The 14,571-nt window shown below is 41.9% G+C and overlaps 1 protein-coding gene across 5 annotated transcripts in view; it reads right to left on the bottom strand.

Annotated features, from left to right (window-relative positions):
• il6st (interleukin 6 cytokine family signal transduce) overlaps nucleotides 1-14,571 on the bottom strand; it is an 81,718-nt gene that overhangs the window by 61,518 nt on the left and 5,629 nt on the right. For 2 of the 5 annotated variants that reach the window (XM_087988976.1, XM_043688915.2), the window contains exon 2: nucleotides 8,769-8,822. The exons of 2 other annotated variants lie outside the window; for them this stretch is intronic. The gene's annotated coding sequence lies outside the window, so the exon portion shown is untranslated. Of the gene's footprint in view, nucleotides 1-5,574; nucleotides 5,598-8,768; nucleotides 8,823-14,571 lie in introns of those variants that run through there. One more of the 5 variants, XM_087988990.1, reaches the window with a different exon arrangement.

Raw genomic sequence — 14,571 nt, 5'->3', positions numbered from 1 at the left:
GTGCTTGGTCCAAACCAGACATGATTTTAAATATCTTTATCAAATCTACTCTCAGTTTTCTGTTTTTCTAATAGAAGTGCCAAATCTTTCAAATTATTCACATCCCTCATCCCTGGAACCACTCACATGAATCTTTATTGCAATCACTCCAATTCTGTTGCTAAAGCAAGGTGTGTAGAAAAGTCCTACTACTTCAGTTGAGATTGTGTTAGCGTTTTATAGAATGTGATAAATATGTATAGTAGATCATCATATAGAAACTTTGATCTTAATACAAAAGGAATTGTGTTCTCAAAGAAGACAACTATGGCTCCTCAACAACTATGCAGTAGTGACCTCTACCACTACGATCCTGGACAGATGCAAGTGCAACAGGCAGATTGATGAGGCAAACTAAGTTTTTTGCTTTTGTTTGTTCACTCACACACAGTCTAACTGTTGTGTCATTTAGACTTGGCCAGACATAGTTACTTTTGGTATGCATGTTGAGGTTCCTCATCCAAAGAGCATCGTGTCCTTGTCAGCGTCAATACTTCAAGTTGGTTTGCAATGAGCACAAATGCATCAGTTGAACTGGTTGTGGTAGTTAGTAATCAGCAGGTGATCTTCTTGCCCACATGACTTCATGCTATGAGACTGTGTGTGGTCTTTTGTGGCTCAGTGGTTAGCACTGCTGCCTGACAGAGCCAGAGACCCGGCTTCAATTCCCGCCTCGGGCAACTGTCTGGAGTTTGCACATTCTCCCAGTGTCTGCGTGGGTTTCCTCCGGGTGCTCCGGTTTCCTCCCACAGTCCAAAGATGTGCAGGCTAGGTGAATTGGCCATGCTAAATTACCCGTAGTGTTAGGTGCATTAGTTAGAGGGGAAATGGGTCTGGGTGGGTTACTCTTCGGAGGGTCGGTGTGGACTTGTTGGGCCGAAGGGCCTGTTTCCACACTGTAGGGAATCTAATCTAATCTAATCTAATGTTAATGTTGAGGACTCCAGAACAACTTCCCCTTGATCAGCTACCCCTGTACCATTACCTCTGTGCGTCTGCCCTGCTGGTGTGATAGTACATAGGCAGAGATGGTGAACGGGGAGGCTGAGTACTTTCTTGAAACAATGAAGTTCATTTGATGTAAATAGAATCGTAATGCTATTTGGGAGGGAGTTTGAGGATTTTGACCAAATACGAAAGGAACAGCGATATACCTTCAAGTCAGAATGATGAGTGACTCGTAGGAGAACTTGTAGGTGGTAATGTTTATATGCATCTGTTGCCCTTATCCTGTTACATAGAAGTGATTGTGGGTTTATAGGTTTTTTTAAAAGGTCTGACAAAGTGAATGCGAACTGTTTTCTTTGACAGAAAGAAAACAAAATTTAGAAAAAAAATGAGCAAATGGACAATGAGTACAGAATTCATTAACTAATAAAAGACAAAGCATTTTCAGGCTGGCAATCTGTAACTAGTAGTGTACAGTGTTCTACTGTGCTAGTTACAAAAGACTAGTTATAAATCAATAAAGGCTAATGGGATGCCATCATTTTTGAGAGGAATTGAACATAAGCAAGAATGTTATGCCTCATTTATACAGGGTATTGGTGAGATTAACCCTGAAATGTGAGGAAGGAGACATTTGACAATGAAGTATTCAATGAAAGGCATAACACTCTGATGTTCTGTGGAACAAAGAGACCTTGGCATTTTTGTCCATTGATTGCTGAAGGTGGAAGGGCATGTTAGTAGAATGGTGAAAAAAAACACACGTGGGACATTTGCATTTATCAAATTGAGGCACAGATCAAAACTCTAATGACTTCCCTGCTTTTGTATCGAATTTTGGTGAGACCACAGCTAGAGTACTTTATGCAGTTCTGGTCATCACATTACAGGAAGGATCTGTTTGCAATGGGAAGGGGTGCAAATGAGATTCACCAGGATGTTGCCGGAATGGAAAATTTAAAATTATGAGGAAAGCTTGGATAAACTTGGGTTGTTTTTGTTGGAGTACAGAAAACAGAGGGACGATCTGATTGAGATGTACAAAATGATGAGGGGTATGGACAGAGTGGATAAGGAGCAACTGTTCCCGTTGATTGAAGGGTCAGTCACTAACAGAAGATAGTTCAAGGTTTCAAGCAAGAAGTTGGAAGAGGAAGATGAGGAAAAATGTTTTACCCAGAGGGTGGCGAGTCTGAATGCACTGCTTGGAGGGTGGCTGAGGCAAATTGCCTCACAACCTTTATAAAAAGGTATCTGGATGAGCACTTGGCATGTTATAACATTGACAACTAAGGGCTAAGTGCTGGTAAATGGGGTTAGGTTGAAGGTCAAGTGTTTGTCACATGTCAGTGCAGACTTAATCGACCAAAAGGCCTCTTCTGCACTATATGATTCTATCAACGTTTTTCTCCTGCCCTCTTGTAGGGTTGTGTGAATATGGAACTTCACCTCACAAAGTGGAAGCGGCATGTTCACGGAATATTTTTCAGTCGAAGATGAAATGAATCCCTTACCCTACAAAGTTATTAGCTTATCAAGGGTAGATGGGATTGCAGAATTTGGAACATAAACTCAGTCACAATCTTATTAAATTCCAGAATGGTCTTGAATGGCTGAATGGTCTACTTCTGCTCTGACTTGTGGGTGCATCCTTCTAGAATATTATACCTTCTATTTGCATAAACATTACAGTAAAACCCACAGAAAGCAACAACAGACAACAAGACTGAAAGCACAGCAGGTCAGGCAGCATCCGAGGAGCAGGAAAATCGACGTGTCGGGCAGGAGCCCTTCATCAGTGAGTTTCTCTGTCACTGCAACCCCCGGTTATCTCCTCCGCCCTGGAGCCCTTCAACCATGTCCTGAAACAGACTTGATCCCCACCTCCATCCACCTATTGCACTCTTTGCTACCTTCTCCCCAGCCCCATGCTGCTCCCATTTATCTCTCCACCCCGGAGGCTTCCAGCCTCATTCCTGATGAAGGGCTCCTGTCTGAGACAACTTGCTTACCCCTGTCAGTTTTGGAAAAGGAAAACACAAAATTATTCTGGCTAAACTATAACAATTTCATATTAAAAAAAGACAAAACAGATTACTATAGGTTCATTAGCTTAATGTTTGTTATTGAGAACAGCTCAAAGCTAAAGGATGCAATAATAGAACATGGAGTATAGGAGTTGGGAGGCCATGTTGTGGCTGTACAGGACATTGGTTATGCCACTTTTGGAATATTGCGTGCCTTTCTGGTCTCCCTCCTATCGGAAGGATGTTGTGAAACTTGAAAGGGTTCAGAAAAGATTTACAAGAATGTTGCCAGTGTTGGAGGTTTGAGCTATAGGGAGAGGATGAATAGGCTGGGACTGTTTTCCCTGGAGTGTCTTCAATGGGAAATAATGCCTGATAAATTTACTAGAATTATTTGAGGCAGTTACAAACAGCATAGATAAAGTAGAAGCTGTTGCTGTAATATTTAGATTTTCAGAAGATACCACACATTAGTATACTTAATGAGACCCCATGCTTTGGGGATAGTACATTAGCATGGATATAGGACTGGCCAACAAATAGAAGACATTTAGGACAAGCATTTCCAGCAAAGGCAAGCTGTAACTAGTAGTGTGCCAGAGGGATTAGTGCTGAGGCCACAATTATTTATTTGATTATATTAATTATACATTAACTATCTCAATTACTTGAATGAGGCAGCTTGTCATACTTTAGCCAAAATTGTGGATGAGACAAAAATAGGTAGGAAGGTAAGTGGTCCAGATGAAACAATTTGCAGAAGGATATGGGCAAGTTAAGCAGAGCAAATATTTGGTAGATGGAGTATAATATGGAAAAATGTGAGCTTATGCATTTTGACAAAAGCAGTATTCAGTTCTTCTATTGTTCAAGTAGAAAAAGACTGCAGAAAGCTATGGAATAGAGATTCAGGAACTCTTGCCCATGAAGCACAAAATGTTAGCACCCAACTACAGTGGGTAATAAGTAAGAGTAATGGAATGGTGGCCTTTATTTAACAAAAGGGATGGAATATAAAAGTAGAAGGTTTTGTGAAAATATACTATGTGCTAATCAGACCACAATTGGAATACTGTGAACAGGTTTCAGTGCCTTATCTAGGAAAAGTATACTGGAATTGGAGGCAATCCAAAGCAAGTTCATTATGACTGCCTTATGTAGACGGTTGAGTATATTAGATCTGTATTCATTGTAATATTGAAGAATGAAAGGTAACCTTATTGAAAGAAACAAGATCCTTAGGGGACTTGACAGGATGGAATAGGAAAGGTTGCTTCTTGTGGAGAGTCTAGGACCAGAGGGCATAATCTCAGAATAAGGGGTCACACATTTAAAGACAGAAAAGGAGGAATTTCTTCTCAGAGTATAGTGAATCTATGAAATTCTTCATTGCAGAGGGATTGAGAGATTAGATTAGATTACTTACAGTGTGGAAACAGGCCCTTTGGCCCAATAAATCCACACTGACCCTCCAAAGAGCAACCCACCCACACCCATTCCCCTACATTTACCCCTTCACCTAACACTACGGGCAATTTAGCATGGCCAATTTACCTAACCTGCATACCTTTGGACTGTGGGAGGAAACCCACGCAGACGAGGGGAGAATGTGCCAACTCCACACAGATAGTTGCCCAAGGCAGGAATTGAACCTGGCTCTCTGGCATTGTACGGTTGCTGCCTCACAATCAAGTCTGAGATAGAAAGATTTTAAAATCAGTTTTAGGATCAAGGGTAATGAGGAAAAAGTAGTAATGGGGAATAAGCAGTAAAGCACAGTTGAGGATTTTCAGATCAGCATGATCTCACTGAATAGCAGCACAGACTCCAGTGGGGTGAATGGTCTATTTCTGTTCCTGCTTCTTATGGTCTTATCATAAGCAAGGCTCTTATCTCCTACATGATTTTTGGTTAGAAGCATCAGAACCACCTCCTTTGTTGTGCTGAGACAGCCAAGACCCCAATCACATGACTGCACTTTCTAGTAGTACATTTCTTCAAGTATGCAACCTTCAAGATTTGATTTTTGGGAATAACTCTATAACATTTTATTTCATGAAAGTTTTGAAGCGTATAGACTGTTTTTTTTTTACTAAACCTTACATGATATGGATGCAAAAGATTTATTATAAGCAAATAAATCTCAATACTGTAGACTTTTTTCTGAACTATGAAATGACACTGAGGGTAAATAAATGGATGGGAAAATCTTGAAGTGACAAATCAAGTTCACACAGGAAATGGACTTCACAGCTACAACATATGCTCACTGTTTCCACCCCCCCCTCCCCAATGCAATATGCTACATAAACCTAGTTATCAAATGTATGCAAAGATGCTAAAGTTTATTCCACATTTCAACTTCTATACAGTCTAAAGTTACTATTTTAATTTTATGAAAATAAACTGAACAGTTACAGAGGCCATTCAACTTGAAACTACACTTATTTATCCAATTTTCTCTCAGGCTGTTACCCCATCCCTTTTTGAAAGCTATGATTGAAATCTGGCTCTACCACAATTTTAGATGGTTGATTCAATATCCAAATTAATTGCTCACTAGAAAATCCTTGTGCACCTCCTTTAGCCTCTTGCCGATCATCTTCAATTGGTGTCCTCTGGTTTACAAGTCTTCTGACAATATGAATAGTTCCTATTTATCCAATGTTTGAACACTTGATTTACTTTCCAAGGGAAAGGATGGGGATGTGTCCAACAGAAGTCCCCCAAGTCTGGATTCCAGCAAATCTTTTGTGCACCGTCTAAAAGTCTTCACATTCAGAAACCTTAAAATTGAAACCCTTCATGCATTTACAAACAAATTGTCATAAAGACAAGTTTCACATAATATATCCCATTTAAATGGTGAGGATCATCTTTTCTGTTTAGATTCTTTGAAATAATTGCATATATGTATAAACAGTATTTATATTGCTTAGCTAATAGGCAGGATGAGGCAGGACCACAGTGGTACTTGAAGTGATAAACGTATATATGGAAAAACTGAACAAATATGGAAGAGCTGTCAGTTTCCCTTAAAGTTTTCATTAACACAACTGTATTTACATGCATTAGCCTTCACCTGCCATGGTTGTATTTAATTATGCAATTAACATCTGCTTAAAGACAGCCAAGATTCCACATCTATAAAATGTATTGAAAATGTTGCATAGGAACATTACTGACAGTTTTAATAACATTTAATGGAATCATCCAAATAATTTAAAACAGAAATTCAGAGTTAAATGTATCCTAGTTTGCTAATCAACAAATCAATTCCATATGCAATTACATTATTAGAAAATTGCATTTTAAGTACTGTAATTTTAATGACTCAGTTGGAAACAACTACACTTTGTCTTTATCTTTGCTTATTCAGAATACTGATCATAAGAAAAAAGGTTTATTCAATTTTAGATATTTAGTTTAAAAGAAATTGCATTTACCAATAGCATTGCTCTCAACTTGGTTATTTTTAAGAATGCCCACAGTATGGAAACAGGCCCTTCGGCCCAACAAGTCCACTTGGCCCCTCTGAAGAGTAACCCACCCAGACCTATCCCCCTACCATATATTTACCCCCAAGCTACACATCCCTGAACACAATCTTTGAATTGTGGGAGAAAACCGGAGCACCTGGAGGACATGAGGAGACTCTCCACACAGAGTCACCAGTCAAGGCTGGAATCGAACCTGGGTCCCTGGCGCTATGAGACAGCAGTGCTAACCACTGAAACACTGTGCTGTATTCAATTAAATAACAAGTGACAAAGTTAAGTTGTAATAGTTGCTGTGATTCTTGTGTTCTTACGAAAATAGCAAAATGCATTGTCAAGAAAATACCAAAAAAATTACTTAAATTTTTCTGGAAATTAAATTTCCCTCATTTACGTTAATTAAATCAAGAGAATATGGGAAATTTAAATTTCCTTAAAACAAATGTAACTGATGAAAACTGACAAAATTAAATGAAATACATACTTTGCGTCCAAAGGACATGCTTTTCAAAAAAAATTAAATTACTGCTTTAGAACAAGCCTAAAGTGAAATAGTTATAGAAAATAAAGAACAGCAGAAGAATTCAAATATTCCTCTGTCCTGATAAATGAACTTCAAAATATTTACTCATCTTACTTTTTAAGAGATACTAGTGCTAAACTACAAATTTTTGATTTTGACTTTCATCTTTGGCCAGAATAAATCACTCAAGCATGACAACGCAATGTGTACGTATTTGTAATCTGTAAATATATTTTGAAATCACCAATTACTACAAGTCTGATTATTCCAAAGCCATTTCAGGTGATATCACTGGGAACATGTCCTTTGATTATAGTTTGTGCAGTAATTTCATAGCAATTTGTCAACTGGGAAAAATCTGAGTGAAAGTTTATATCCAATTTATTGCATCACATTTTAACTTATTCACTCATGGGATTTGCAGGTCACTAAGGCCAGCAAATACTTTGCACTTGTTAAATGCCCTCAACATGGTGGTGAATATGCTTGAGTTCAACAGAGATTTGCTTGGCCATTTCAAATAGCAGTTAAGAGTAACTACATTCATAGTTTATCTGGCCAAATGGGACTGGTTCTAAGTATAACAGATTTTGTTTTGAAAAGAATGAGTAAAAGGCGTTTTCTAGCTACTGATTGTAATAATAACCTATAATTCCTGATTTATTTATTCAGTTGAATTTAATATTTCCCAGATGTATCAGTAGGAGTTGCACTAATATATCTGGATCATCTGTCCAAACTTCTGGATTACAGAGGTAGCTATAAACAAGGTGGTTAAAGAAGAAATCTGTGGATCAGAATTTGGCACTTAAGAATAAAACTGCTAGGTGATTTATACTTTGCCTTAGTGGCAACTTTTATGTCCTGTCTTAGGCTGATACTTTATTCAAGATCATTAGTTGCCTAGAGAAGTCACCTTCTTGACAGATATAACAGTGCCTTGCGAGGCTTGAAGGTAGTCAAGAATCAGAGATATTACTGTGAGATGAGGACCAAGTGTCAGACCCGCACCTGAGACAATGTAGGGCAATATAATTGAAAGGCTTACTTCAAAATTCTTAATTTGAAAGAATATTTGACCATTTAGCAATGTTTGTATTTGCATTTCTGAATCTAATATTAAATAAGGTTATTAACACTTATTGTAAGTGAGTAAGGCTTTTGACAAAGGACCACAGATTTTTCATACATTGTGGTCAATGCTATCAACTGACAACTTTAGTACAAAAAAGGTTTAAGTGATGCCAAATGAATCAAAAGTTCAATTTTACAAACATTCAAAAGAATAATTCATTCAGCTGTTTAAGCCTGCTCAGCCACTCAATCAAATCATGGCTGATCAATTTGTTCTTCAAATTCTATATTCCTACCTATCCCATAACAGCTGATTCCCCAGTCTAACAAGAGTCCATCCAACCATCATAATGTTCACTGATCCACCTCCACTGCCTCACAATCCTGAGAGAAAACGATTTCTCCTCATCTCCCATCCTGAAAAGGTGACCTCAAATTTTAAAAACAATGCAACCTATTTAAAACTGATCTACTATAGGAAAACATCCTTTCCACATCCACCTTATCAAGACCATTAAGGACCTTATGCACTTTAATCAAGTCACTTGCTCAGAAGACAACCCACTCATTCCAGATATCATTGAGCCATTTCCAAAGCTGTGACACTTTTTTAAAAAGCAAGTAGACCAAAACTAAACAGCATTCAAGAGGTGGTCTTACCAATCCCGAACCAAGACAGAAGTTGCTGGAAAAGCTCAGCAGGTCTGGCAGCAGCTGTGAAGAGAAATCAAAGTTAACGTTTCAGGTCCAGGGATCCTTCCTCAGAACTGATGGTAGCTAACAAAATATCAGTTTATATGCAAAGAGTGGGAAAAGGGGTAAGGAGTAAACAATAGATAGAGATAGAGCCTAAAAGAGAGAGAAGCACAGTTAGAGAGACAAAGGAGTTGATAACAATCTGGCTTGAGAGGGTGAATAGCTGTTAATGGAGACTGTTAGCAGCCAACAATAGGTAGTGTGTAACTGTGGACTGTGATGACAAGGCCTGGTGTAGGGGAGAAAACAGGCTCTAAAATGATTAAACTCTATATTGGATCTGAACGGCTGCAGGGTCCCCAAGCGGAAAGTGATATGTTGTTCTTCCAGCTCGCACCGAGCTTTGCTGGAGCACTGCAGCAAGCCTGAGACAGATATCAGAATGGTATGTTAAAATGGGAGGCAACTGGAAGTTCAGGATCTTTATTGCAGGCAGAACGTAAATGTTCTGCAAAGTGGTCACCTAGTCTACACTTTGTTTCTTCAACATAGAGGAGACCACATTGTGAGTAGTGAATGCAGTAGAGTAGATTACGAGAAGTGCAGGTAGAATGCTGCTTCAGCTGGAAGGTATGTTTGAGCCCTTGAATACTGAGGAGGGAGGAGGTAAGTGGGAAAGTGTTACACTATCAGCTGTTGCAGGGTAAGGTGCTGTGGGATGGTAGAAAAGGTATTTCTGTTGTGGCAAGAAAGAGATAGGAGAGGAGGGCAAAAGTGAGGGGGATAGATTGGACCCTGGTGACAACACTGCTGGGAAATCCTCAGCTGAGGAAGAAGGTGGATATTTCAGAGGCTCCCTTCTTGAAGTTGGCCTCATTGGAACATACATGATGGAGATGGAGGAACTGGGAGAATGGAATGGAGTGTTTAGAGGGGAAGGGAGGTGTCAGATAGACCAGGTGAAATTGAGAACTGGGTGGAGATTGGAAACAATTTGATGAATTTATCCAATTCCAGACTAGAGGGAAGCAGCACTGATGATGCCATTGATATATTGGAGAATGTGGTGAGTGGGGGCCAGAATAGGACTGGAACAAGGAATGTTCTGCCATGCAAGTACCCATGGCCATCCCTCAGACCTGGAGAAAATGAAGGGAATTAAGAGAAGTTGTTGAGGCTGAGGACAAGCTCAGCCAACCGGAATTATGTCCTTTACACAGTTAGATGTACAGCATGGGAAGACCCTTCAGTCCAACTCGTCCATGTCGAGCAGATATCCTCAATTAAATCTAGTCCCATTTGCCAGCACTTGGCCTATATCCCTCTAAACCCTCCCTAGTCATATACCCAAGTGTTGTAATTGTACCAGCCTCCACCTCTTCTCTGGCAGCTCATTCCATACCTCTCACCATCCTCTGCTTGAAAAGGTTGCTCCTTAGGTCCCTCGTAAAATCTTTTTAGCTGCCATCCCACCAGATGAGGATCAGCTGCCATTTCCACCACCAGCAAGATGCTATTTCTCTCCATTCCCTTGACTGTGTTCTGCAGGGACTGTTCCCTCCAGGAACACCCTGATCCAAACTTTCTTTACTCCCAACACCGAAGATGCCATGGCATGTTCCCCTGCAACTGTTGAAGTTGCAAGACCTGCCCATTTACCTCTTTTCCTGCCATTCCCCCCCACCACACCCCAACAGTATCCAAGGGCCCAAACATATCTTCCAGGTAAAGCAGCACTACTTGCACCTCAATCTAGCCTGCTATATTTGCTGCTCACAATGTAATCTTCTCTACACTAGGGAAACAAAGCATAGACTGGGTGACTGCATCACAGAACATCTATGTTCTGCCTGCAGAAAAGATCCTTAGCTTCCAGTTGTCTGCCATTTTAACACCACCCTGATACCCTGAGTTAAAAAAATAAATTGATATTATTTTCTTTGAATAGTGAAACTTGAGTTCTGTCATTCATATTTTAAACATTACAAACTGAGATACGTTTTTCTGGGTGTTTGGTTTAATTAACAGAAGGGTTCACCGCCATGTCGTAACACTAGATAAAGCTGAAGATTCTCTATTGTAGGCAGAAAATTCATGAAGCTGAAAAATGATTTGTCGACATCTTACATATTAAAAATGCTGAATAGGGAAACGGGTAAATCTGAAAAAAAAGATGTGGAGGAGCTGGTGTTGGACTGGGGTGGGAGCACTGGTCCTTCAGCTAACTGATGAAGGAACAGGGCTCTAAAAACTAGTGCTTCAAATAAACCTGTTGGACTATAACCTGGTATTGTGATTTTTAACCCTGAAAAAAAAACAACCGCGTAGTCTTTGTTTCTCCTCAAGCTTGAATCAGATAGCATTTTTGACGAAGAAAATTGGTTGAAAAGGAAAACACTTTCAAATCTATGTGATGGGAGATAACATTTACCTCAAGTTAAAAAGTTAGGGGTTATTTGATTGAAGTTCAAGGTATTAAGGGGACTGGTTATGGTAGATATAGTGGAATTGTTTTATCTGTTGCACGGCGGTGAACCCTTCTGTTAATTAAACCAAACACTGAGAAAAGCTCATCTCGGCTTGTAATCTGTTTAAAATATAAATAACAGAACTCAAATTTCACTATTTAAAGAAAATAATATCAATTTTTTTAACTCTAAAAGTGAACATTAAACACCATATATTCACAATTCTAAGCCCACTTTCTCTTAACTGCTTATTACCTGCCTCCAACTCTATAACAATATGCTATTCCAATAAGACACATTGAAATTACGTTGGTGTAATTTCAGAACCAGTGACAGTCGAAACAATAGACCTAACTGCTAAATGTAAAAATATGCAAGTTGTCTACAAAAGGAGAGAGAAGTTTGGAACCCTTCCCTATGTTACCTAAACTATTAACTCGAAGTTAGAGAGTCATAAATATTTGTCTTCCAAAGGCAGGTGTGCAGAGTTTGCTGTCATATTAACTCTCATCACACTGTCATTGTGTTATACAGCACAGAAACTGACCATTTGATTCAACTTCTGGATTAGTGGTGCTGGAAGAGCACAGCAGTTCAGGCAGCATCCAAGCAGTAAAAATTGACGTTTTGAGCAAAAGCCCTTCATCAGGAAGACAGGCAGAGAGCCTGAAGCATGGAGAGATAAGTGAGAGGAGGGTGGGGGTGGGGAGAAAGCAGCATAGAGTACAATAGGTGAGTGGGGGAGGGGATGAAGGTGATAGGTCGGGGGCGGGAGGAGGATGGAGTGGATAGGTGGAAAAGAAGATAGGCAGGTAGGACAAGTCTTGGGTACAGTGCTGAGCTGGAAGTTTGGAAATAGGGTGAGGTGGGGGAAGGGGAAATGAGGAAACGGTTGAAGTCCACATTGATGCCCTGGGGTTGAAGTGTTCCAAGGCGGAAGATGAAGCATTCTTCCTCCAGGCATCTGGTGGTGAGGGAGCGGCGGTGAAGGAGGCCCGGGACCTCCAAGTCCTCGGCAGAGTGGGAGGGAGAGTTGAAATGTTGGGCCACAGGGCGGTGTGGTTGATTAGGGAACATCTCTGGGATACCCGCACCAAAGCGCTCTGCTAGGAAGCGTCCAGTCTCCCCAAATGTAGAGGAGACCGCATCGGGAGCAACGGATACAATAAATGATATTGGTGGATGTGCAGGTAAAACTTTGATGGATGTGGAAGGCTCCTTTAGGGCCTTGGATGGAGGTGAGGGAGGAGGTGTGGGCACAGGTTTTGCAATTCCTGCGGTGGCAGGGGAAGGTGCCAGGATGGGAGGGTGGGTTGAATGGGGGGCATGGACCTGATCAGGTAGTCACGGAGGGAACGGTCTTTGCAGAAGGCGGAAAGGGTTGGGGAGGGAAATATATCCCTGGTGGTGGGGTCTGTTTGGAGGTCGCGGAAATGTCAGCAGATGATTTGGTTTATGCGAAGGTTGGTAGGGTGGAAGGTGAGCACCAAGGGCGTTCTGTCCTTGTTATGGTTGGAGGGGTGGGGTCTAAGGGCAGAGTTGCGGGATGTGGACGAGAGGTGTTGGAGGGCATCGTTAACCATGTGGGAAGGGAAATTGCGGTCTCTAAAGAAGGAGGCCATCTGGTGTGTTCTGTGGTGCAACTGGTCCTCCTGGGAGCAGATACGGCGGAGGCGGAGGAATTGGGAATATGGGATGGCATTTTTGCAGGCCCTAGCTATGCCTGTCTCTTTGTTGGCTACGTAGAACAGTCGATCTTCCGTAATTACACCGCCACCACTCCCCACCTCTTCCTCCGCTACATTGATGACTGCATTGGCGCCACCTCGTGCTCTCGCGAGGAGGTTGAGCAATTCATCAACTTCCACCCTGACCTTAAATTTACCTGGACCATCTCTGACACCTCCCTCCCCTTCCTAGACCTCTCCACTTCCATTAATGACGACTGACTTGATATCGACATTTTTTACAAACCCACCGACTCCCACAGCTACCTGGATTATACCTCTTCCCACCCCACCTCCTGCAAAAATGCCATCCCGTATTCCTAATTCCTCCGCCTCCGCCGTATCTGCTCCCAGGAGGACCAGTCCCACCACAGAATACACCAGATGGCCTCCTTCTTTAGAGACCGCAATTTCCTTCCCACGTGGTTAAAGATGCCCTCCAACGGATCTCGTCCACATCCCGCATCTCCGCCCTCAGACCCCACCCCTCCAACCGTAACAAGGACAGAACTCCCCTGGTGCTCACCTTCCACCCTTCGCATAAACCAAATCATCCACCGACATTTCTGCCACTTCCAAACAGACCCCACCACCAGGGGTATATTTCCCTCCCCACTCCTTTCCGCCTTCCGCAAAGACCGTTCCCTATGTGACTACCTGGTCAGGTCCACGCCCCCCTTCAACCCACCCTCCCATCCTGGCACCTTCCCCTGCCACCGCAGGAATTGCAAAACCTCCCCCCTCACCTCCATCCAAGGCCCTAAAGGAGCCTTCCACATCCATCAAAGTTTTACCTGCACATCCACTAATATCATTTATTGTATCCGTTGCTTCCAGTGCGGTCTCCTCTACATTGGGGAGACTGGATGCCTCCTAGCAGAGCGCTTTAGGGAACATCTCTGGGACACCCGCACCAATCAACCACACCGCCCTGTGGCCTAACATTTCAACTCTCCCTCCCACTCTGCTGAGGACATGGAAGTCCTGGGCCTCCTTCACCACCGCTCCCTCACCAGACGCCTGGAGGAAGAACGCCTCATCTTCCGCCTAGGAACATTTCAACCCCAGGGCATCAATGTGGACTTCAACAGTTTCCTCATTTCTCTTCCCCCACCTCACCACAGTTCCAAACTTCCAGCTCAGCACTGTCCCCATGACTTGTCCCACCTGCCTATCTTCTTTTCCACCTATCCACTCCACCCTCCTCCTGCCTCTGACCTATCACCTTGATCCCCTCCCCCACTCACCTATTGTACTCTATGCTGCTTTCTCCCCACCCCCACCCTCCTCTAGCTTATCTCTCCACACTTCAGGCTCTCAGCCTGTATTCCTGATGAAGGGCTTTTGCCCGAAACCTCGATTTTACTGCTCCTCGGATGCTGCCTGAACTGCTGTGCTCTTCCAGCACCACTAATCCAGAATCTGGTTTCCAGCATCTGCAGTCATTGTTTTTACCCATTTGATCCAACTTGTCCATACCAACTAGATATCCTAAATTAATCTAATTCTATTTGCCAGCATTTGACCCATACCCCTCTAAATCCTGCCTATGTATATATCTATCCAGATGCC

Source organism: Chiloscyllium plagiosum, unplaced genomic scaffold (genome assembly GCF_037043375.1).
Source record: "Chiloscyllium plagiosum isolate Xiang-an unplaced genomic scaffold, Cpla_swu_hap1 HiC_scaffold_1, whole genome shotgun sequence".
Classification (NCBI taxonomy): Eukaryota; Metazoa; Chordata; class Chondrichthyes; order Orectolobiformes; family Hemiscylliidae; genus Chiloscyllium; species Chiloscyllium plagiosum.
This window is presented reverse-complemented; position numbering and strand designations above follow the sequence as displayed.